Source organism: Puma concolor, chromosome B3 (genome assembly GCF_028749965.1).
Source record: "Puma concolor isolate L17-30 chromosome B3, mPumCon1.1.hap2, whole genome shotgun sequence".
In the NCBI taxonomy this organism is placed as follows: Eukaryota; Metazoa; Chordata; class Mammalia; order Carnivora; family Felidae; genus Puma; species Puma concolor.
In genome coordinates, this window is record NC_141672.1 from 49,297,236 (window position 1) to 49,319,090 (window position 21,855).

General features: G+C 39.1%; 1 protein-coding gene across 1 annotated transcript in view; it reads right to left on the bottom strand.

Moving 5' to 3' along the window:
* Positions 1–21,855, bottom strand: part of FRMD6 (FERM domain containing 6) — a 241,979-nt gene that overhangs the window by 82,542 nt on the left and 137,582 nt on the right. The window contains exon 4 of the mRNA XM_086709760.1: positions 21,597–21,669. The gene's annotated coding sequence lies outside the window, so the exon portion shown is untranslated. The remainder of the gene's footprint in view (positions 1–21,596; positions 21,670–21,855) is intronic.

Sequence of the window (21,855 nt, forward strand, 5' to 3'; positions counted from 1 at the left end):
CTCGAACTCGCGGACCGCGAGATCGTGACCTGAGCTGAAGTCGGACGCTTAACCGACTGCGCCACCCAGGCGCCCCTCTCTCTCACTTTTTTAGATGCATTCAGAATGAGTGCACAGTAAACACTGGTTGATAAGATCTTAAATTAATTTGATGTCTAAAGATAATCCAGCATTTCATAAGTAAAGATAAACGAGATAAAGGAGTAATACATTACTATCTTGGAAAACAGTTCCTAAATCTGATTTCTTTTCAGGCTTTCTGCATCTAGTGGATAAAGAACAACATATTGTAGGGTACCTGGGTGGTTCCGTTGGTTAAGCGTCCGCTCTTGATTTTGGTTCAATACATCTCACAGTTCAGGAGTTGGAGCCCTGAGCCCCACATGGGGCTCTGCACCGACAGTGCGGAGCCTGCTTGGGATTCTCTCTCTCTCTCCCTCTCTCTGCCCCTCCCCAACTTGCACATGTGCTCTTTCTCCCAAAAATAAATAAACTTAAAAGAAAAAAGAACAACATATTGTTAGATTGTGAAACATTGCCGCAATATAATTAGGTAATCCAAGGAGCAAAATATTTTAAACAGCTTTTTAAAAAACATGTTTAAGATTGGGTTTATTGTGTAGAATTAGATTGTCACAAAATTTACTGTGTGGATATTTTTTTACTCATAATGATCATATTAATAGTGAATACCAATAAACATACATTCTTACATAATGCATTTTGTAAACTAAGTAACACTCTTAAAAACCACTTTATAGCCCCTTGAAACATAACAAATTTCTAAAAGGATTGCTTTGGAAAACAACACATAATCCACTCAAAATGGAGGTGGAGCTGAGAAAGGATGGGTTGTTTTAGATATTTCTTACCACAGGACATGTTTTTTTGCACTTATTACAGTAAAGAATGCAAATTCATAGGTAAAGTTATATTTTATGGTTCTTTTTGATGTTTAGGTATAGATCTATTTTCACCAATATGATGTTTTCCTAAATATGAGACATTGCCCATCAGTGAAACATCACCTTGAGCACATCTTAAATGACTACTTTCTCCATGACATGTAAATATTAACATAACTCCATATTTTTGCTTTTTTTTTAGGGGGAAATTATTCATTCCATAAATTTATTGAGTACTTCCATACACCAGGCACAGGGTTAGACTCTGGGATCTGAAGGTAAAAATACTCCTGAATTTTACAGTGGTTTGAGGAAGCAGGCATGTGAGTCAGCAGTTAGAATAGACTTTAATGCTTGCCAGGCTAGGGATATGCAGGAGGCATAGTGGGAAGGCCTGGCCCCTTCAGGGCAGGCATCAGACCTCTGTCTGGGTGAGAAGGATGAACTGAGATGGGAAGGATGAGCAGAAGTTTGCCAAGGAACAAGTTGGTCAAGGTGGTGGTTCTCAAACTTGGAAGTACCCTGAATCACCTGGGGACCTTCAAAAACTGTGTCCCAGGCATGTGAGTTAGTTGGTCTGAGATGTAGCCTGGGGTTGGGAATGTTTTTAAATCCCCAGAATGGGGCGCCTGGGTGGCGCAGTCGGTTGAGCGTCCGACTTCAGCCAGGTCACGATCTCGCGGTCCGTGAGTTCGAGCCCCGCGTCAGGCTCTGGGCTGATGGCTCGGAGCCTGGAGCCTGTTTCCGATTCTGTGTCTCCCTCTCTCTCTGCCCCTCCCCCGTTCATGCTCTGTCTCTCTCTGTCCCAAAAAAATAAATAAACGTTGAAAAAAAAAATTTTTTTTAAATCCCCAGATTATTTTAAGTGGACACACGTGTGGATATGGTATCCCAGGTAGAGGGCACAAGAGTGAGCACGTGTACTGGGGTGTGAGTTTAAAGCATGATGGCCATAGCCTCATTTTATAATTCAAGAGGCTTAAGCTTTGGTGGCTGATATTTACACATTTTTGGTATAAAGAACACAATTACATAGAGGGTAAAGAGCCATAAACTGCTATAATTCACACCCCTTTACAAGTATCTTCCAAACACTGGAATAGTATTTTGAGAATTAAGATCATTCAGAATATTAAAAGACAAAAAAATTAGTTCTTTTTCATCCTTTCTATATAATTCAGGGTTATTTGGGACTCAGAGTATGTTTTAATGCTGAAATATAAGTTCTAGTCAGAGAAAGAAGTCGGTCATTTGACATACTGGCTTTTAAAGAAGACCTTCCCCAAGTTAAATACTGTTCATCATTCTGGATGAAGGTCATAATATGGAAATTAGGTTCATTTTTCTTTTTGGTAATTGCTGAAGTGCAATTTAAAAAGCAAAACAAAATGCATTTGAAAGCATTCAAAATACATTTAAAGTCCTACTCTGAGGTCTTAAATCTCCACTTAGCTAATGTATATTACTTTGAGAGACAAACTAATCACATATGGAAACTTAACAGTGCAGTGATATAGTTCTGGTTTTCACTGCCTAACATTTAAAATGCTCTTTTTATTATTCTCATTGGTATATCCCTATATTCTGCAAAACAAAAACACCAAAAGATTTTAAGGGGTGCCTGGGTGGCTCAGCTGGTTAAGCCTCTGACATTGTCTCGGGTCATGATCTCACAGTCCGTGGGTTCAAGCCCCACATTGGGCTCTGCGCTGATAGCTCAGAGCCTGGAGCCTGCTTCCGATTCTGTGTCTCCCTCGCTCTCTGCCCCTCCCCTCTCATGCTCTGTCTCTCTCTGTCTCTCAAAAATAAACATTGAAAAAAAAATTTAATAAAAAAAAAGATTTTAATACTCAAGAAAAGTCAGGAAAATTGATTATCAGTTATTTAATCCAGCTGTCTCATTAGTATGCACCAGGAGCCCCTAACCAAGAATGCAAATAATTATTTTGCAGAGGTAGCACAGCATAGCAATATATTAGCATGCATAACATATTATGTAGCAATCTAACACAGATGTACCTTTCCCCAATTTAGAGACACAAAGTTATAAAAATTAAATTAATTGATTCTGCTCTTTTGGCCATCAAATTTTGAGAAAACATTAAAAACAGCATAATTTAGGGGCGCCTGGGTGGCTCAGTCGGTTGAGTGTCCGACTTCAGCTCAGGTCATGATCTTACTGCTCGTGAATTTAAGCTTCACTTGGGGCTCTGTGCTGACAGCTCAGAACCTGGAGCCTGCTGCAGATTGTTTCCCTCTCTCTCTGCCCCTCCCCTGCTCACACACACTCTCTCTCTCTCAACAATAAATAAACATTAAAAAAAATTTTTTTAATAGGATAAATTAATTATCCTAGTATAAAGTTTGGTTTTAATGCAACATGTAAAACTCTACAGGAGACATATTCGAAGAGCTACTTTTCTTTCCATTCTTTTAAGGCTCTAGTTTTGCCAAAACATCACATTACTATTCCTTGAGGGCTTACATACTTGAACACTCCAGACAAAAGATTTGATAAGACTGGGAGGGTCAAGCCAGGCCCTTCACTCTTGAGAAGTGGGGCAGTGAAGGTGTTAGCTGCACAAGGTAGGATAACTGAGTACTGAGGTCTTGGAGGTGAAAGGCATAATGGCAGAGAGGCCATGCTCTTTTGAGGGATACTGTTGTGAATTAAAATAGAGCGAGGAATTAAGTGTGCGCATAGCATTTCTGCTTTTGCATGGGGCTTCACATTCCAGAGAAGATTGAGGACAACTACAGAAAAATGTCTAGTAGAAGGGACGAGACAAGGGGTAGACTCCCTATAGGATAAAGCTTCCTGATGTATATACCATTTGTGTTTATACAACAGGCCTCAATGTCCCAGAGCAGTTTTTTGGCTCTGATTCCTTGATTACTCTCTGAAAAGCTGAAAGAAAACATTCCTACCCCCAGAGATGAAGGCGACTCCCTCCATTCCCCACTGGGGAAGACAGATGGGAAAGGAAAGGAAGTAGGACCAGTTACTCCAAGTTAGGCCTCAGGCACACTCTGATTATCTTTATCTGAGATAATATTCCTGGAAGAGTCACTTTCAAACACAAATGACACCATTACAGATGTCACTGAAATTCTCTTCGGTATTTTATGACATCTTATCAATTGGTGCCAGAGACACACGGAACTAGAACAGGAGATGTGAATACCCATCTTCCAGAACACAGGCTTACAGCCTAGCTGACACTGGTTTTCTTGAGAATACCCACAAAAGCTTCATTTATGAAGAGGATTCGTGAAATGTATCCATTTGGTTTCAATTCGGTTACCTTGAGTTATATTTTAAGCACAACAAACGTGCCCTTAAGCTTCTTTTTAGTTGTTTGAAAAGGAATGATGAACAAAAATACAAGTAAGAAATGCTGGTTCTGGAATCCCACGGGAAGCTCACTGACACTAACGGCCTCTGTTGGCGGGGCCTCCAAGGAACACCCTATCCATCTGTGGTGGCTGGGATTTTGGTTATAACACAAAGTCCTGGTCCGCTGGCTATATTACCCAGTTGTACGCAAGGGAAAAAACATTTATGAACACCCGCATTAGATCCCTGTTTTCCTCTCACCTGATCCTAGATGAGAAACAAAATCTACCCTTGCTCTTGTTTGGATTGGCTATGGAACCAAATGCCAAAAAAAAATCTTAAGGAATTCTTCCATAGGCAAGGCAGTGGTTATATTTTTCTTTTACAAGAGTAGGCTAATGTATCATTCAATTAGCCTAAACAGAATTCTTATGCTTTAGTTCTTTGAAGAAAGAACACTGGTAATTAGGCATGGAGTTTGAATTAGAAACCGAGGATTGTAAGATTGTTCTCAAATGGCCTCAGATTCCAATGTTTAGTTTTGACAGGCCTGGAGAAGAAAGTGCTGGGTGATAGCATTCTTAACTAGATCTAGCTTGGAAGGTAAGACTCTTGGGGTGGAGGGGTAGGGCCAGTCCTTAAACATGCTTTTCTTTAAAAACTTGATTATGTATTTATAATTCATCTGTGTGATTTCTTGAGCAGAAAAATAGAATCAGCAGATCAGTGATTTTCCATTCTGCCCATTGTTCTGTATTAGATAATTTTTGTCCTTTACACCCCAATTTCTTAAGAGATAATGGGATATATTCTTAATATATTATTTTATGTATATATAGACCTCATATTATATATGCATCAATATAAAATATTTTATCACATCACTTACTTTTTGCATAGCACTTTGCTCATTATCTGAAATTATTTATAAATATGTTCACTTGTTTGTCCATGTCTCTCCCTTTAGAATTTAAGCTTCATCTGAACATAGACCTAATCTCACTAACCGCTGTGGCCCCGGCATCTAGAACAGTGTCTGGAGTATATATCTTGATATTCCTTAATGGATATTTTATTTCTGTTTGCACCTTTCCCTCTATCTTTACTCAGACTACAGACTTTTGAAAGAGTAAGAAGAACATGAGAGGGATTTTACTAGAGCAGTGAATTATCGAATTCCTTGCCAACAAAGCATTTTGATGAGATACCTCTTGGCAACAGAGTGGTTTGAGTTGAGCAAGGGAAAAAGAAGTGGCCTTGCTTCCATTTGGTCAATGCCCTCACCTCCACGTGAAGGTATCCTACTGTCGTCTGGAGCTGCTCTATCTCTAACATATGAAGCTGCCCTGTCCACCACGTCCTGCCCTTCTACCTCTCCCACCAGAGCTGTTGTTTGGCTTGAGACTTCCAGTCACCAAAATCCCTCCCAGTTCTTCCAGTTTATTGGCCGTTTTTGGCCTCTCTTCTTTTATTTTGAATTTAGTGCCTAGGCTCACCATTTTGACTTTATTTTCCCCCGTAGTCTATGCCCCATATCTCCTTGACCTTCTACTACAGCTTTCTTAACAGCCCTAACAGGTCAACTCAGTCGCCCATTTTCTTGCATTTTGCTTTAAAGTCACCAAGGAAGACTACAGAAAATGAATGTGTTGATCAGTCACATCACCAAGACAACGGTTGTAGCAGTGGAGCACTTAACACAGATGCTTGGTCAACTTTTTATTCATTCCTGATTGGCTCCCTTTCCCTTTTACCATAATGTCCAGATTCTTATGTCTCTCTTCAGGTCCCTCATCCCAGTCCAAAACCCTGCTGCTGTCAAGGCTCAGCCTAGCACGTCTCTCATGGTCACTGGTCTGAAAGGTTTATAAGTATTACCTTGTTGAATCCTTACAACAGCCCTTGGAGGGAGGCACTGTCATTATCCCTGGTTTACAGATGCCTAAGATCTTAAAGAAAGTAGGTGCTGGATCTGAAACTCAGGAAATCTGTCTCTAAGCTCACACTCTCTCCCTAAACTGTCTTGTCAGTGACTTTTTGTCAGCGATTTAGGAAGGTTTGGAAAACTAACCCTTGGCCATTACTGACTGATTGACTATTTGCACTTTAACTGAAATTATTCCCACCAAATTACCTCAAACTGGTACCTGTGGTTTAAGCCTTATAATGTATGATTGTGAAAAGAAAGACACAATCTGATTAAAGGAATTTCAGCATTTGTAAGGGGCGGGGGAGATATTTGTAAAACAAGGCACTTTTTAAACCCATATTTTGCAACTTTTAATCTAGTAGTTCTCTGGGCACCTGGGTGGCTCAGTTGGTTGAGCATCCGACTCTTGATTTCAGTTCAGGTCATGATCCCAGGGTCGTGGGATCAAGCCCTGTGTTGGGCTCCACGCTGAGCATGGAGCCTGCTTAAGATCCTCTCTCTCTCTCTCTCTCTCTCTCTCTCTCTCTCTCTCTCTCTCTTTCCCTGCCCCCTTCCCCACTCTCTCTCTCTCTCTAAAATAAATTTTTAAAAAATCTAGTAGTTCTCAACTAGAGGGTGATTTTTCCCCAGAAGAACATTTGGCAGTGTCTGGAGATGTTTCTGGTTGTCACAAGTCAGGGTTGGGGGTAAGTGGGTCATTGCTACCAGTGTCTAGTAGATAGAGGCTAGGGATGCCACTAAGCATCCTACAACACAGGGCACCTCAAAAGAAAGAATTATTGCTCCTAGTTGATAACCATGGGTCTAAACTTGACCAGAACATTTAGCTGCCCTGTAAGTTGGGTTGAGAGAGGGGTCCCTTTGGGGATTCTGGATAAGCCTGCTGAAGGTCTGTCGAAGAGTGACTAGAGATGAAGAATCATTTGGAACCTACAGAGTAAGTTGTTTGAGCCGAGTTTCTCCGTCTGCTCTTCCCCAAACTTTACCTGAGTCTTTCTCTTAGCTCCAAGACACTTCATGCACATTTTATGACGTCTTGCATCACCTATTTTAGTGTATGGGGACCTGGAGAGGGAAAAGTAAGTAGGATAATCCCTGTATCTGACAAAAGCATTTTTTTACATTAGCGACATTTCTACCTCTGGCTATAAAATTACCAATGTGGTAGAACACCATGCTCTTTGTCAACAGAGGTATAGCAAGATTTATCTCAATCCAAATTAAACAATAGGCCAAAGAAGAAAAAAGCTGGAAACACTAAAGCTTTTCACTGACATCAGTGAAGAATCAACTTTTGAGCAATTTTAGTCTTATGGATATGATTAATAAAGTATAAAGTTTATAATTTAACTAGACCTGACTAGTTATTAGCTCTTATAGTGAATAATAACTGTAATTGCTTAAATAATTCACGAAATTTTATTTTTAAGTAGTATAAATGCATATGATAGAATAAACAAATCTTTTGAACAAATAGCCACTGCCAAATATATAGAAATAAACTTTGAAAGGATCATTAGGGCTATCAATTACTTGCATGAATCATATTCATCACATTTATATTGACTAAAGCCATTTCCTAACCCTATACTTCCATTATTCTTCATATTACCAGCATTTATAATAAAGGATATATGTATGTATTCAAACATATTCAAATTTCATGAAAGCAAACCCAAGAATAACTATAAGAAGTATATCGTTAACCACCATTTTCAAATATTACCTGATTTCCACTTAGACTTATTAGCTGATTTCTTTTATATAGTCATTTGCACACCTATAAATGTATCAAAACCATTTAAGAGCCAATGGCAAGGTTGGGAATCTCAATATAGTGGCAACAAACTCTTCAAATCATTCCTACACCCATTTGTGACCATATGTGTAGTTGCACTGTTAATGCTTATGCTAAAGTAAGATTTAAATGAAGAGGCCAGATTAAAGATACTTTAGAAATATTTAATTTGACGCCCCAAAATGCTTTCGGTACTGTAACTCCACCATCCCCTTCCAATGAATAAAACTACGTGGGAGGGGAGGTGGAGGGAAAATGTGTTAAGATGTGATTAGTAATATTTTATCACAATAAGGACGGTGACATCAGTGCAACCCATTCAACTTAGGGAAGGGTTGCCTATTTTTGATTCTTTGTGATGTAAATGGAGTTACTAAAACTATGATTTTTAATTCGGTCAATAAGAAGCCATTCAGCTAAAGATAAAACAATGGAGACTACCAGTCTTACTGAGTAACATAATTGCATCTAGTCCCCAGAAACTTCCACATCAATCTAATAGTGTATAAATGAATCGGAGTCTTAATTAACGTTTCCATAAATACGCTGAAGGGCAGCTCTGAGAAAATGGAATAGAGACTGAAGAGAATATGTAAGTAACCCAATTTCTACTTCTTCCCATTTCACAGCTTTGCTCTTCTGATGCTGCCTAGTAAACACATATATATTTCATCCCCACGGCACTGACTCACTCAGGACTTTGGAAGGTGAACACCTCATTGATAAATTCAAAGTTGCGTGGATAGATACTATTTTGTTCTATGAATGACAAGTAACTTCAGAAGAATAGTTTCCAGGAATACAATGCATTTAAAATAATGACAGGTGATTGTTTATTGGTCATTTACTGTGGCTTAGGTACTATGCCAAATGTTTTAAGTTTACTATCATAACAGCCACCCTATGAGATAGATACCATCACAATTCCTATTTTACAAATAAGGAAACTAGGGCACAAATTTAAATAGCCCACTAGTATTGGAGTTTTTAAATAATTTTTGTAAAAAACAAAATAGAAAAAGTCACATGAAAATAATGGAAATGCCCAGATTTGATATATTTTTTAAGTTTATTTATTTTGAGAGACAGAGAGGGAGAGAGAGAATCCCAAGCAGGCTCCACACTGTAAGTGCAGAGTCCGATGCAGGGCTCAAATTCAAACTGTGAGATCATGACCTGAGCCGAAACCAAGAGGCAGACGCTTAACTGACTTGAGCCATCCAAGTGCCCCTGATAAAATTTTTAAAATCTAACACTAAGGTGTCCACTTTTTTAGCAGAGTGACTTTCAGACAGCAAGCTATGGTATTAGAAAATGTGCAGAAGTACCCATGATATGGACCCACTCAAACTGTATGTGGGACAGGAAGGGCTGGGAACAAAATTCTCAGCCCTGTTTTCAGTGGGTAGAATTACATGAGGTCATTTGGCAAGAAGGCACCCAGAGGGCAGTGCTTGATGATACCTTTCCACTCCACCAGCTGTAAATTGGCCCGTGTTTTAAATTGATCAGACTAAAGGAATGATGACCAGGGCTCTCAGGTAAGTAACTATACCCCTCTGCATTCATCTGCAACTCCACTTTTTCCTTTCAAGTTTCCAGTGACTTCATTTGAGCCACACCACTACATAAAGGAGAGAGGTGGACAGTTCAGGGGAACATTTGAGGAGCCAATTGGCAGTCCCTAGAATCACCTCTGCCTTTAGTCTCCATGGTTTTAGCATTGCTAGAGCCAGGTTGTAAAATCTAGCATGCGACATGAGCCTCCTAGGTCAGCTGTGGCTCCCAGAACAGTGGCTGTCAACCCTGAGCCTCCAGGAGGAATTCAAACAATGCAGAACCACCCACAGCTGGAGGCTCCCAGTCTGAATGAGGTGGTAGAGACCAAATTACTGTTCCCACTGGCACTGAGGCTTGGGCACCATGGTATCCTATCTCATTCGACTCATTATCCATGGAAAGAACTTGGCAAATTTTTTATTTCTTAAATCAAAGATTTCCCTACTACTCTTTGCAACTTGGAGAACTCTTGAAGAAAATGTCCTTGAGTTTCAAGAAAAGCCACCCATCAAAATCTTTTGGGGATTTAGGGAGAGATGACTTAAATTGGGATGATTTTTAAAAACTGTTTTAGGGTGGGGCACCTGGGTGGCTTACTCGGTTAAGCATCTGACTTTGGTTCGGGTCATAATCTCATGGTTTGGGAGTTTGAGCCTCACATGGGGCTCTGTGCTGACAGCTCAGAGCCTGGAGTCTGCTTCAGATTCTGGGTCTCCCTCCCTTTCTGCCCCTCCCCTGCTCATGCTGTCTCTGTTTCTCAAAAACAAAGAAGCATTTAAAAAAAAATTAAAAACCATTTTAGGTGGAGGGTGCCTGGGTGGCTCAGTTGACTGAGCTTCCGACTTTTGACTTGCGCTCAGGTCCCAATCTCACGGGCTGTGAATTCTATCTCCACATCAGTTTCTGCACTGACAGCGTGGAACCTGCTTGTGATTCTCCCTGACCTTCTCTCTCTGCCCCTCCCCTGCTCATGTGTCATGTGCTTGAGCTCTCTCAAATACATAAACATTAAAAAAAAAAAAAAACTTTTAGGTGGGTAAAGGGATGGGTAAAACAGGTGATGGGGATTAAAGCGTGCACTTGCTGTGATGAGCCCTGGGTGATGTATGGAAGTCCTGGATCACTATGTTGTACATGTGAAACTGATATTACACTGTATGTGAACTAACTGCAATTTAAATAACAACTTAAAAAAACAAAAACCGTTTTAGATGGATTTATGGATGACATCAACGAAGATATAAACATATCAGTTTGTATTATGAATTTTACCTTTATCCTCACCTTTCAAAATTGCTCTGTTTGCAAGTCCTCCTTCAAAACAAAATTTCTTTAGCTTTGTGACCTGTTATGCTAATTACCAGAGAAAAAATATTTTTCTTGTTCTCCATCCCCTTTACATCTGTTTTTATTTCTTTGAGTACAGTTAATGCACAATGTTATGTTAGTCTCAGGGGTACAACTCAGGGATTTGACAAGTTTATATATTATACTAATGTTCACCACAAGTGTATGTACCATCTTTCCATTATATCACTATGACAGTATCATTGACTGTATTCCTTAGGCTTTGCCTTTTATTTTCGTGACTTATTCACGAACTGGAAGCCTGCATCTCCCTCTCCCCTTCACCCATTTTGCCCAACTCTCCAGCCCCTTCTCTCCCTCTGGCAACCATCAGTTCTCTGTATTTATAGGTCTGGTTCTGCTTTTTGTTTATTCATTTGTTTGGTTTTTTTGTTTGTTTTGTTTTGTTTTCGATTCCAAATATGAGTGGAATCATATGATATTTGCCTTTCTCAGTCTGACTTATTTCACTTAGCATAATACCCTCTAGGTTTGGTTTTAGATACATCAAGCGTTGCAATTGTGTGCGGGCAGGATAAAATGTTGTTGCTAATTGTACTGGTCTGCGGTGCTGATAACATGCCATTTGCTTTATGTCAGTTTTTCCCCCCAGCAACTATTTCTAGCCAATGGTATCACTTTTATGTGTAATGCTTCCAAAAATTAAAAATAAAAATTTGCAAAAGTACGTTCCTAAAGTTAGGGAATTACACATATATTTAACATCATTCATTTGCATACTAAATGGGGACACATCAATTATAGAGTAAAATTAGTTTTTAAAGATTTTTCACTTAATGGTTGCTATATAAAATGCTTATTCTTCTCCTTAAATAGGAAGCACATCCATACAAATAAAGTCCCCTGCCAGTTATCTGAAAGAAAAACAAAACTTTATTTTTTAAATGTAAAAGACACCTGCTATTCCATGTAAAATGTGTAATGCAGGTGAGAAGATGGTTCAGAATGAAGCTGGCCTTTTCTTCCCTATGGTTGCTTCTGTCTTGCCTTGATCAGCCCCCTGGGTGGGGGAAGTCTCTCCTACCCCTCTGGGCCTCCCTCTCTGGGTGCAGAATCAGGACACAAGAACAGCTACTCCATGGCCTTTGGGAAATGATCACTGTACCTTGTAATAATGACAGTCCTTTTGGAGGTCACCTCCCACATCATGGCCTTTTTCCTCTAGATTTGATCTTCAAATTGGACTTCACATATAAAAAAGTGGCATTTGAACAGCATTTCGCAGTTTTTAAACCACAAAGCATCTCATTTGCCTCTTGGCAACAGTACAGGGACTTGAGGACCATCTTCAACACAGGTCAGCATTTCACAAGGCTGCTTCTCCATAGCTGCCCGGAATGGGCCAACAGCACATAGCCAGACAGGGAAATGGTCAACTATAGGCAAATATGACAAATTGACTAAAGCAATTCAATTAACTGTGGAGAGGCCTAGGACTACAGGGTAGGGGTGGGCAGGAGCAGGCAAGCAACGACCCCCCCCCCCCCCCCACGCTGCCTTCCTCGTTTATTCTGCAGATGTGAGCATAAACAGGTCAGAGCAAAGAGACAGGTACACAGCAAATGTTTTACTGTGTTCTTTAGTAGGGAAAACAATGTTTTCCCAGATAAAGGATATTTGGAAAAGACCAGTTGTAGCTGCTTTATTGGGTGATTACTACATGTCAGGTGCTCTCCTAAGTGCTTTTGTTTTGTTTTGTTTTCATTTAATTCTTATGCCTCTCACAAGCCTGTGAAGTAGGTAGCATTATTTTTTTTTTTTTTCTTTTTGTAATCACTTTAAAAAGATGAGGTAACTGGGTCATGGAGAAGTCCCTTGTCCTAAGAGCTATTTTCCCCCCAGCTTTATTGAGATATAATTGACATATAACATTGATGATTTGATATACACATAAATAGCAAAATGATTACCACAATAAGATTAGTTAACACATCTATCCTTATCTAAATTCTAAATCCAGGATTCAAACCCAAACAATCTGACTGCAGAGAATATGTTCTTAACAGCTGGATATGCTGCCTTCTGATAAAATTTACTTCAAATATTAAAAGAAATGAGAGCACATTAAACGGTTTCCTAAATATACTCGTTTAAAACATGAACAACAAAGAGCCTTTACTTATATGTGAAAGTTTTTTCTGGCCAGTACCTGGGCTCATATAATTCAGAACGGTGCTGAGTCTGTGCACAAGGCTATGCCAGCCTCTGTCTACTTAATATTGGAAAAGATAGGAAGCTTAACACAAGGCAGTGGTCAACACAAGGCACTGGTCAGCAGCCTCTGGGAGAAGAATAATTAAAAAAAAAAAAAAGGAATTTTAGAGCTGGAAGGAAACCTAGATAATTTAATCTCACCTTTTCATTTTATAACTGAGCAAGCTAAAGCTCAGATTAAGTGGCTTTACCCAGGGTACAAACAGCTAAATAGTAGCAGAGCCAGGATTCCAACCCAGGCTTTCTGTCTGCATTCTCTGTTACTCTAAGGTGCCTCCAAATTTGTGAGAGAGAATTTTCCATTTCCTTTTCAAATGTTTTAAGGAACGTCAAAAGCTAATATCCATGTATTTAAGTAAATTTATCTGAATTTATTTTTGCCTCTATTATATACAATGGTAAATGGAAATATATTTGGATTTCCCAAGGGTACTTGAATTTCATGAGTTTTACATTTCCTACAAAGGGGCCAGGCTCAGCAATTTAATTTTCATGGGCTAAGAGCTCTGATTAAAGCCTTTACCTTGACAAATAATTGGTTTTGAGAACAGGGGATAGAGCTAATTCAGAGATATGATAAGCATTCATTCATTTACTCAGACATGTATTACATGCCTATTATGTTTTAGGCACTGTGCTAGGTATAGCTCATACAAATATAATTATGACATAGTTCTTTCCCTTTAGGTATATGTTTTCACTTTGTTTCCTATTAGCAAAGGATCTGATATATTCTTGATGTTCTCAAATGAGGCTGATGTCTCCCAAGGTGTATGAAGAGTATTAACTGTGGTATACACCACGATCATTACCATGATTTTTGATGGTGAGAGACAAGCATTTTCAAAAACTAGTTATATGTTCATTTCAATGTATTTTAGAAAAACCAAAACAGCTCAAAATCCATATTTAATAGATGTTATGGCTTAGGACATGGCTAATTATGCTCATGATCCATTTTATTTTTTTTATTTAAAAAAAATTTTTGTTTTTAACTTTTATTTATTTTTGAGACAGAGAGAGACGGAGCATGAACAGGGGAGGGTCAGAGAGAGAGGGAGACACAGAATCGGAAGCAGGCTCCAGGCTCTGAGCCATCAGCCCAGAGCCCGATGCGGGGCTCGAACTCACAGACCGTGAGATCGTGACCTGAGTTGAAGTTGGACGCTTAACCGACTGAGCCACCCAGGTGCCCCATTCATGATCCATTTTATGCAGACCATATGAACTACGGGTATGAAGCTCAGGCATGTTCCGTAAACCCTCTTCCATAACATTTCCAAAGTATGACAATACGGATTTTTTAAAGTTTATTTATTTATTTTGAGAGAGAGAGAGGGCACATGAGTGCCTGAGCATGCACGCAAGTAGGTGAAGGGCAGAGAGAGGGAGAGAGAGAAACCCAAACAGGCTCCGTGCTGACATGGGGCTCAATCTCACCAACTGTGAGATCATGACCTGAGACTAAATTAAGAATCAGACACTTAACTGACTAAGGCACCCAGGCACCCTGACAATATGGATTTTTGAAAGTACAGATGATATGGAGGCACCTGGGTGGCTTAGTCAGTTAAGTGTCTGACTTTGGCTCAGGTCATGAACTCAAGACTCGTGAGTTCGAGCCCCACCTCAGGCTCTGTGCTGACATCTCAGAGCCTGGAGCCTGCTTCTGATTCTGTGTGTGTCTCTCTCTCTGCCCCTCCCCTGCTCATGCTCTGTCTCTCCTTCAAAAATAAATAAAAAATATTTTTTTAAAAGTGCAGATGATATGGATTAATAGCATAGATTCTGCATGTACTGAATTTCTGTGTTCATCACTGCATTTTTTTTAAGAAGATGTATCAAATTGTGACTTCTGAAGTTGACTCATTTAATATGTGAAGTATAATATGTAACTTTATTAGGTTAATTATGCATAATGCCATTCTCTAAGCAACTTAGTTTTAGCTACACATATTAGAATTGATTAGTTATTATTATTTATATTGTTTGCTTTTATATGTTTGACTTATGAAATGTAACATTACTTTTGATTATAATTTTATGGTTACCTTATAATTATGACAAGTTATTCACTTTTTCATTCTTAATTCAACTATGTGTTTGCATTACAAACAGTAAACATCAAAACTAATTAGTAAAAACAAGCCATATTACACTTACTTGTTTAATGAGATGGTTGAGCTTTTAGTTAGCATCTGTAGCTTTAACCTGCATATCTGCGCAACAGGCTTTTTGCTATATTAAAACTCTCTCACACGCCTACATCACTGCTTTGTAAGCTCTTAAAAAACAACATACCAGGCCATGAATGACTAGGCGAGGTGTAAAGGCTATAGCATTCCTGAGGAAGCTAGCATCTCAGCCTTCGTCACTAAAAACCGCTGATAGTAGGATTGTTAAAAAGAGAGAGTGACAGAGAAGAGGAGGGAAACAACAGAGGACTCTTAGGACCAGTCTCCAGAGAGTCTGACTTCATAGATTGGGGCTGACTGATTATTCTGCATTAAAAAAAACTCATCAACACCAAAATATTCAAACCTACAGAAAAATATTGTATAAAATCCTCACCTGTCCCATTACTCAGATTGAAGTTATTAATATTTTGCCAAATTTGCTTCATCTATTTTTTAAAGGATTTTACAGCAAATCCTTAGCATCCTAACATTTCATACAAAACACTTGAGTATGCATCCTTAAAAACTGGCATTTTGCTCATAACCAGATACCATTATCATACCTAACAAAATTAATAATTCCTTAGCCTTCAAGCTTTCTATGTATCCCCAAATGTCTTCTTATAGTTGGTCTGTTGAAATCCAGATCTAAATAAGTGCCATGCATTGCATTTCATTATTATATGAGTTAGGGTTTTTTTTTTTTTAAGTTTATTTATTTATTTTGAGAGAGAGAGAGAGAGAAAGAGAAAGTGCTTGTGTAAGTGGGGGAGGGGCAGAGAGAGAGAGAGAGAGAGGGAGAGAGATAATTCCAAGTGGGCTCCACATTGTTAGTGCGGGGCTTGACGTCATGAACTGTGAGATCATGACCTAAGCCAAAGTCAGATACCTAACCAACTTTGCCACCCAGGCACCCCTAGTTTGTTTTTTCAATGAAAAATTCCCATTTCACTTGAAACTACCATTAAGCAGCGCTCAGTCAGGTTGGCCCTTTAGGCTTTTACAAGAAAATTCAGATTTAGAAAGGTCATAGATTTAATTTCTCCTTTAACATATTTCTACGCTCTGTGGGTTTACCAGTCAGAGTCCTTTTATGGGCGATATGAGATGGAATGTGGGTGAAATGGAAAGAGGTTCCCGCGTGTGTGAACTTTGAATAGACAAGAAACCGTACTCCTAAAGCAATTGCAACTTTCCTGTCTTTCCCCAAAATGTTTTACAAAATGTTCCCGTGATTAAGTTTTTCTTCTCAACATATAAACTTGAGGAATCACCATGTTGTACACTTGAAAGTAATATAACATTGTGTGTCAACTACACTTAAAAAAAAAGGTTTTCTTTTCAATTCAAGCAGTTCAGGAAATACTCTGTGCAACATGCCCCTCTTGGAGGCTCATGATGTACATTTAACATATTAAAGGCTCTTTGGTATTACACAAATTTTACTCCGTGTTTCCCAAACTTATCTGATTATGGAGTCGGGTCTCTTTTCCCCACAGATCCCCTATTAACATCTTTTGGAACATAGTTTGAGAAGTGCACTGATCTTTGCTACAATTATTATTGCTTTGATTAGGTACACCAATAACCATCTGTTCTGGCAGAGCACTTTAATAATCACATTTGTTAGTTTTCCTCTCACTCTTAGTTTTAATCCCACTGAAAGATAAGTGCTATTAAGTACATGATATGAGCCCAGTAACAAAATGCTGCCAGTTAGGATTTAACTTAAAACCCTAAAATTTGAAGAACTTAATTGGTAAAAATTAAAATAATCCCCAATTACCTGTGTTGGCTGTTGCTAAGAGAAAAAGTAATTTCAGAATGTATCACTCATATCCTCATCTCCCATCCCCTGTCCCTTTTACCACATTTCTAACCCTTGCCTGAACAACCTCTAAGTTGGTGCTCTAAGGAATAGAAGAACTTCAGGAAATAGCGACATTTCCGTTGAAACTAGGCATCATAGGGGCGCCTGGGTGGCTTGGTCGGTTGAGCGTCCGACTTCGGCTCAGGTCATGATCTCACGGTCCATGAGTTCAAGCCCCGCGTCAGGCTCTGTGCTGACAGTTCAGAGCCTGGAGACTGTTTCAGATTCTGTGTCTCCCTCTCTCTCTGCCCCTCCCCTGTTCATGCTCTGTCTCTCTCTGTCTCAAAAATAAATAAACGTTAAGAAAAAATTAAAAAAAAAAGAAACTAGGCATCATAAAGATGAGTTCTCACTTTTTCTTTCATGGTGATCACATAAACATATATGAAAAACAAATGAAGTAAGAAACACATAAATCAAATATTCCTAAAGACAAAGATTAAGGAGGCCTCCACTCTGAAATCTGTAAAGGTATGTTTTTGTTGTCTTGAGAGAGAGAGAGTTCCTCCAAGCGCCCTGTAGCATCTTCTAACTGCTCCTCTCCATCTATACACTGCTGTGACCGCCACCATGCAGGGATGCCAGGTGGTGGTGGGTGGCAATGACATCAGTAAAGATTCCACTCACCCGAGGGAAGCAGAACTATTACTCAAAAAATGTACCAGTTTAATTCTGGAACTTCTTAGTTCCTCACTCTGGGTGGTAAAAATGTCTCTATGGATTTTTGCTGCACTATCTGGGCAAGTACTTGGGATGAACAATCTTTTCTCAGCTGGGGGAAAAATCAAAATGCCTATTCAATAAACAAGAACACCATTTCTCCCCATTCCTCCTTAAGCTGTGAGATTGATTCCTCCTCTCCAAGGTTTGAACTTTGTGTGTGTGTGTATGTATGTGTGTGTGTGTGTGTCTGTGTGTGTGTGTGTGTATAATATATATATATATATATAATGTATATATATATATTATATATAATATAATATATATATGGCACCCAACTACAGAAATAAGGCCTGGACCACAAGATAATTATTGGCTGTACAATGTAGTTATAATAATTGACCACTGTAAATCTCATTGTTGTATTTTCTCATTAGTTAGCATTTACATTAACTTTTCCCCCTGCTCATCAGAATTTTCATCCTTTGTTTTTTTCCTCTCAGTTGGCACAGTGAAATAAAATTGGATTCCAACTAGGTGACCTGGGTTTAAAACCCAGCTCCACTTACTAAGTGTGTGTCCTTATGCTATTTACCTAACCTCTCTTCACCTGTGGAATGGTGATTGTAAAATTACCTCAAGGATTATGAGAATTTCACCATGTGAAAAATATGAAAATACTCATCTCATATCCAGTATGTGGGCAATTGGCAGATGTTGAGCTCTTTGCTTTCTTTTCTTTTCCTCTGCCTGCATTATTTATCACTCGATCCCATCATTTCAGGAAGAAAATCAAGAATACATGACTTCCCTGAATGTGTGGGATTTTCTTTGACATGATACCAGGATATAGCACCATGAAAGGCTTATCCTAAAGGGATCTGCTTCAATTTGTCGGAGCAGATGAGAATCTAGTGGAGAAGCGGCTGTCCAGGTAGCTGGAGGAAGGATCCAGGTGAGCACGGAACTTCTACTCCTGCCCACATCAAGTATTAGGTTTTTGCTTTTGTTTTTAACTTATTCTAATTGGCCAAAACAAGTAATGGAAACTAAGCATTCCTTTTCTGCTTGTATAGACATCAAAGGGTCTGTTTCAAGTTGTAAGGAGACTCTGGTCCATGAGGAATGTTTGTGATCCTACTGTATGAGCATAATTGAAGTGACTGACAATAGCAAGTGTTGACAAGGATGTGGAGAAACCAGAATCCTCTTATGTTGCTCACAGGTGGGTAAAATATATTTTTCAGTTTGAAAAATAATTTGGTGGTTTCTTAAGGAGTTAAACCTACCACCTCACCCAGCAATTTTGTTCTTAGGAATCTACCCCAGAGAAATGAAAACAAATATCCACACAAAGGCATGTATGTGACTGTTCATAGCAGCATTATTTATAATAGCAAAAGACTAGAAACAATCCAAATGTCTATCATTTGGTACATGGACGGTGGAATAGTATTCAGCAGTAACAAGGAACAAACGACTGCAACAAGTACAAAATTCAAAACCATTATGTTAAGTGAAAGAAGTCAGATGCAAAAGACCTACTGGATGATTCCATTTAAATGTCTAGAAAAGGCAAATCTATAGAGACAGAGAAGATATTGGTAGTCACCTGGGGTCAGGTGTAGAAATAGGGATTAACTGAAAACAGAGATAAAAGATTTTTGGAGAGATGTTGGAAATGTCCTCAACGTGGATTGTGGTGATGATTAAATAACTCTAAGTTTATTAAAAAGTCATGAAATCGGGGCGCCTGGGTGGCGCAGTCGGTTGAGCGTCCGACTTCAGCCAGGTCACGATCTCGTGGTCCGTGAGTTCGAGCCCCGCATCGGGCTCTGGGCTGATGGCTCTAGAGCCTGGAGCCTGTTTCCGATTCTGTGTCTCCCTCTCTCTCTGCCCCTCCCCCGTTCATGCTCTGTCTCTCTCTGTCCCAAAAATAAATAAACGTTGAAAAAAAAATTAAAAAAAAAAAGTCATGAAATTATAGATGCACCTAAAATAGATTTTATAATATGTCAATTATACCTCAATAAAGTTGTTTAAAAAAATATTTATCATTATTCAGTTAATGAGATGATCTCCACATCAAAAGTAACAGTCAGAGATTGTAGAGGATATCATCATCAGGCTGTATTCTTGGAAACAGTCCCACATCTGTCTTTAAGCTCAAATATTGGGGCGCCTGGGTGGCTCCATTGGTTATGCAGCCGACTTCACCTCAGGTCATGATCTCATGGTTCATGGGCCCCGCATGGGGCTCTGTGCTGACAGCTTGGAGCCTGGAGCCTACTTCAGATTCTGGTCTCCTCTCTCTGCCCCTCCCCTGCTCACACACATACATACACACACACACACTCTCTCTCTCTCAAAAACAAATAATATATTAAAAAAAATTTTAAGCTCAAATATTATTATTTCATGACTTTGATTATAAACAACTCCAAAGCTCCAACTTTCCAACTGGGTAAGGAATGGGGTGGTGAGCAAGGGGAGAAGCAGGATTGGGTGATGGTAGCCACAGGAGAGAGATGAGCATTCCAGAGCTACTTCTGTTTATCAATAGCAGGAATGGAGACAGTAGGATGCCTGTATGGTCTGGTCTTTTGAGGACCTGGACCCAAGATAGCCATCCCACCGTTTTTCATCTTGCCCAGAAGTTTCTCTTTGCCTCACCTCTCCCTCACTCTCCCTTTTTCTTGATTTCCAACCTCCTTGGGCTGTGCTTTGCTATCTGTTAGTCCTTCAGTCATCTGTGCACCAGGGTGTCCTATCTGACTAGACCTTCTGAAGTATCTTAACCCTTACATGTAATAGTTTAAACCAAGGAAAACCCTATGCTTCAATCATTATTTTCCTTATACTAATGAAACTCATAAAACCTCTTTCTAGGTCTCATTCACAAACTTATACCTGAGAAGCTAAGGTTATTAATTCGCAACTTACATTGTGGAAGAAAGTGAATGTGGATGAGAATCTCAAAGAATAGTGAAGCTTGACTATTTTGGAACTTGATAATTTAATAATTCTCCTGTTCACTTCATTCAGCTCCAGTATTTCAGAGTAAAATTATCAAGAGAGAGGAAGCACTGTTTTTATGCAGATAAATGTGATATACTCCTAATACTGATGGTTGCCATTCTACAGTGATATCAAGAATAATCAGAAATGTATGAGTCAACTAAACCATAATTTGGCATATGGTGCTTATTTAAAGTAAAAGCCTATTTAAAATCTACTTTTAAAAAATTGAAAATACCCTCCCAAACCTGTACCTGCCAGGTGAATAATTCAGATATTGAATCATATGGGCTTCTTTTCTATAAGAAGCTTATAGTATTTTACAAATAATAGCTAATAGTAACTGATCTATTCCGATGTCCCAGGCACCTTATTTAATCTTACAAATAGGAGCAATAGTTGCTCACATTTTTTACAAATGAGAAAAGTAACACAGAGGTTTTCTGTTCAAAGTGACAGTTGATAAGTAACATAACCAGGATTCAAGTCCAGGTCTTTCTGACTCCGAAGCCAGTGTCTTCATTCACTACACCATACATCTAAACAGACCTCCTGATAATATCTTGCAAAAACTGTCACCCTCATTTTTTAAAAAATGGAAAAGCCACAGGGGACGTGGCATATGACTCACTCAAGAATAGCCAATAAGTTGGTTCTCTGTACATTGCTGTCCTGGGCTCCTCTTCAGCGCTTTATAAATTGTTCACCAGGTTATAAGACTGTCTTGAACAGGACTCTCTTCTTTTATAGGGTACTTACCTGAGCTCTAGCTATAGGCTCCAGACAGCCAGAACAATTCAGACTCTTCATTTTCTGGAAATCACTGGAGTGGCTGAAAATAAAAGGACCATTTGTATTTAGCTTTCCAGGTCATCAGAGCCAATTAAGGAGCAGTTTTGTTCACTTTACATTTAATGCAAAGATTTTGGCATCACTTCCACTGAGGAAGAGACATGAGATGATGGATCAGTGACATTATCATGTGGTGGATATATGCATGTATTTTAAGTAACTAAAA